Source organism: Triticum urartu, chromosome 7A (genome assembly GCF_056163025.1).
Source record: "Triticum urartu cultivar PI428250 chromosome 7A, HENAU_Tu73, whole genome shotgun sequence".
NCBI classification, from domain to species: Eukaryota; Viridiplantae; Streptophyta; class Magnoliopsida; order Poales; family Poaceae; genus Triticum; species Triticum urartu.
In genome coordinates, this window is record NC_141879.1 from 706,445,601 (window position 1) to 706,450,402 (window position 4,802).

A 4,802-nucleotide genomic window follows, 5' to 3' on the forward strand; every position below is an offset into this window, starting at 1 on the left:
CTTCGAAGCTGATGTCTGGTGAGGCAAACCATTCATCGATGAAGTTGTGGATGATGGCGACATCAAAGAGAGGCAGATTGTTGAAGATTTCAGCTTCTTCTTTGCTTTTGATAAGCTGCTCTAGAGCGTCATCTCCCAGTTCTTCATCGCTTGATAGATCAATGGCTTCGCTGCGCAGAATGGCAGCAGCAGTGAGCTCTTTGCATGTTTGTTGCTGGGGCTCCTTTTCCTTCTGGGGCTTGGAGACGCGGGATACGTCTTCAGACTGCACACTGACTTCAGGAGGTGCAGTTTTCAATGGCTTCGCCCTTGAGATTTTTGAGGCAGGGGCCGGCTTTGAAGCTTTTGGTTTCTTCGTCTGCTTTGGCTTCGGCACAGCAGGAGCTTCATCAGACTCAGAGTCAGCTGGAGGGTCATTTACGGCAGTCCCTTGGACTAAGATGTGGGTGATCAGTGTTGGGGAACGTAGTAATTTAAAAAAATTTCCTACGCACACGCAAGATCATGGTGATGCATAGCAACGAGGGGGAGAGTCTGATCTACATACCCTTGTAGATCGCAACGGAAGCGTTGACACAACGTAGAGGAAGTAGTCGTACGTCTTCTTCCCGATCCGACCTATCCAAGCACCGTTACTCCGGCACCTCCGAGTTCTTAGCACACGTACAGCTCGATGACGATCCCCGGGCTCCGATCCAGCAAAGCTTCGGGGAGGAGTTCCGTCAGCACGACGGCGTGGTGACGATCTTGATGTTCTACCGACGCAGGGCTTCGCCTAAGCACTACAACGATATGATCGAGGTGGAATATGGTGGCAAGGGGCATCGCACACGGCTAAGAAATTATCTCAATGATCAACTTGTGTGTCTAGAGGTGCCCCCTGCCTCCGTATATAAAGGAGCCAAGGGGGAGGGGTGCGGCCAGCCCTATGGAGGCGCAGGAGGAGTCCTACTCCTACCGGGAGTAGGACTCCCCCCAATCCTATTCCAAATAGGATTCCCAAGGGGGAAAGAGGGAGAGGGGTGGCCGGCCACCTCTCCTAGTCCTAATAGGACTAGGGGAGGGGGGGAGGCGCGCAGCTCTTGTGGGCAGCCCTTTCACCTTTCCACTAAGGCCCACTAAGGCCCTTATGATTCCCGGGGGGTTCCGGTAACCTCCCGGTACTCCGGTAAAATCCCGATTTCACCCGGAACACTTCTGATGTCCAAACATAGGCTTCCAATATATCAATCTTTATGTCTCAACCATTTCGAGACTCCTCATCATGTCCGTGATCACATCCGGGACTCCGAACAACCTTCAGTACATCAAAATGCATAAACTCATAATATAACTGTCATCGTAACCTTAAGCGTGCGGACCCTACGGGTTCGAGAACAATGTAGACATGACCGAGACACGTCTCCGGTCAATAACCAATAGCGGGACCTGGATGCCCATATTGGCTCCTACATATTCTACGAAGATCTTTATCGGTCAGACCGCATAACAACATAAGTTGTTCCCTTTGTCATCGGTATGTTACTTGCCCGAGATTCGATCGTCGGTATCCAATACCTAGTTCAATCTCGTTACCGACAAGTCTCTTTACTCGTTCCGTAATACATCATCTCACAACTAACATATTAGTTGTAATGCTTGCAAGGCTTATGTGATGTGTATTACCGAGAGGGCCCAGAGATACCTCTCCGACAATCAGAGTGACAAATCCTAATCTCGAAATACGCCAACCCAACATCTACCTTTGGAGACACCTGTAATGCTCCTTTATAATCACCCAGTTATGTTGTGACGTTTGGTAGCACCCAAAGTGTTCCTCCGGCAAACGGGAGTTGCATAATCTCATAGTCATAGGAACATGTATAAGTCATGAAGAAAGCAATAGCAACATACTAAACGATCGGGTGCTAAGCTAATGGAATGGGTCATGTCAATCAGATCATTCAACTAATGATGTGACCTCGTTAATCAAATAACAACTCATTGTTCATGGTCAGGAAACATAACCATCTTTGATTAATGAGCTAGTCAAGTAGAGGCATACTAGTGACACTTTGTTTGTCTATGTATTCACACATGTATTATGTTTCCGGTTAATACAATTCCAGCATGAATAATAAACATTTATCATGATTATAAGGAAATAAATAATAACTTTATTATTGCCTCTAGGGCATATTTCCTTCAGTCTCCCACTTGCACTAGAGTCAATAATCTAGATTACACTGTAATGATTCTAACACCCATGGAGTCTTGGTGCTGATCATGTTTTGCTCGTGGAAGAGGCTTAGTCAACGGGTCTGCAACATTCAGATCCGTATGTATCTTGCAAATCTCTATGTCTCCCACCTGGACTAGATCCCAGATGGAGTTAAAGCGTCTCTTGATGTGTTTGGTCCTTTTGTGAAATCTGGATTCCTTTGCCAAGGCAATTGCACCAGTATTGTCACAAAAGATTTTCATTGGACCCGATGCATTAGGTATGACACATAGATCGGATATGAACTCCTTCATCCAGACTCCTTCGTTCGCTGCTTCCGAAACAGCTATGTACTCCGCTTCACATGTAGATCCCGCTACGACGCTTTGTTTAGAACTGCACCAACTGACAGCTCCACCGTTTAATGTAAACACGTATCCGGTTTGCGATTTAGAATCGTCCGGATCAGTGTCAAAGCTTGCATCAACGTAACCTTTTACGGTGAGCTCTTTGTCACCTCCATATACGAGAAACATATCCTTAGTCCTTTTCAGGTATTTCAGGATGTTCTTGACCGCTGTCCAGTGATCCACTCCTGGATTACTTTGGTACCTCCCTGCTAAACTTATAGCAAGGCACATATCAGGTCTGGTACACAGCATTGCATACATGATAGATCCTATGGCTGATGCATAGGGAACATCTTTCATATTCTCTCTATCTTCTGCAGTGGTCGGGCATTGAGTCTTACTCAACTTCACACCTTGTAACACAGGCAAGAACCCTTTCTTTGCTTGATCCATTTTGAACTTCTTCAAAATTTTGTCAAGGTATGTGCTTTGTGAAAGTCCAATTAAGCGTCTTGATCTATCTCTATAGATCTTAATGCCTAATATGTAAGCAGCTTCACCGAGGTCTTTCATTGAAAAACTTTTATTCAAGTATCCCTTTATGCTATCCAGAAATTCTATATCATTTCCAATCAGCAATATGTCATCCACATATAATATCAGAAATGCTACAGAGCTCCCACTCACTTTCTTGTAAATACAGGCTTCTCCGAAAGTCTGTATAAAACCAAATGCTTTGATCACACTATCAAAACGTTTATTCCAACTCCGAGAGGCTTGCACCAGTCCATAAATGGATCGCTGGAGCTTGCACACTTTGTTAGCTCCCTTTGGATCGACAAAACCTTCTGGTTGCATCATATACAACTCTTCTTCCAGAAATCCATTCAGGAATGCAGTTTTGACATCCATCTGCCAAATTTCATAATCATAAAATGCGGCAATCGCTAACATGATTCGGACGGACTTAAGCATCGCTACGGGTGAGAAGGTCTCATCGTAGTCAATCCCTTGAACTTGCCGAAAACCTTTTGCGACAAGTCGAGGTTTGTAGACAGTAACATTACCATCAGCGTCAGTCTTCTTCTTAAAGATCCATTTATTCTCAATTGCTTGCCGATCATCGGGCAAGTCAACCAAAGTCCATACTTTGTTCTCATACATGGATCCCATCTCAGATTTCATGGCTTCAAGCCACTTTGCGGAATCTGGGCTCACCATCGCTTCTTCATAGTTCGTAGGTTCATCATGATCTAGTAGCATGACTTCCAGAACAGGATTACCGTACCACTCTGGTGCGGATCTTACTCTGGTTGATCTATGAGGTTCAGTAGTATCTTGATCTGAAGTTTCATGATCATTATCATTGGCTTCCTCACTAACTGGTGTAGGTGTCATTGAAACAGTTTTCTGTGATGAACTACTTTCCAGTAAGGGAGCAGGTATAGTTACCTCGTCAAGTTCTACTTTCCTCCCACTCACTTCTTTCGAGAGAAACTCCTTCTCTAGAAAGGATCCATTCTTAGCAACGAATGTCTTGCCTTCGGATCTGTGATAGAAGGTGTACCCAACAGTTTCCTTTGGGTATCCTATGAAGACACATTTCTCCGATTTGGGTTCGAGCTTATCAGGTTGAAGCTTTTTCACATAAGCACCGCAGCCCCAAACTTTAAGAAACGACAACTTTGGTTTCTTGCCAAACCACAGTTCATAAGGCGTCGTCTCAACGGATTTTGATGGTGCCCTATTTAACGTGAATTCAGCCGTCTCTAGAGCATAACCCCAAAACGATAGCGGTAAATCAGTAAGAGACATCATAGATCGCACCATATCTAGTAAAGTACGATTACGACGTTCGGACACACCATTACGCTGTGGTGTTCCGGGTGGCGTGAGTTGCGAAACTATTCCACAGTTTTTCAAATGTACACCAAACTCGTAACTCAAATATTCTCCTCCACGATCAGATCGTAGAAACTTTATTTTCTTGTTATGATGATTTTCAACTTCACTCTGAAATTCTTTGAACTTTTCAAATGTTTCAGACTTATGTTTCATTAAGTAGATATATCCATATCTGCTTAAATCATCTGTGGAGGTGAGAAAATAACGATATCCGCCACGAGCCTCAATATTCATCGGACCACATACATCGGTATGTACGATTTCCAACAAATCTGTTGCTCTCTCCATAGTACCGGAGAACGGTGTTTTAGTCATCCTGCCCATGAGGCATGGTTCGCAAGTACCAA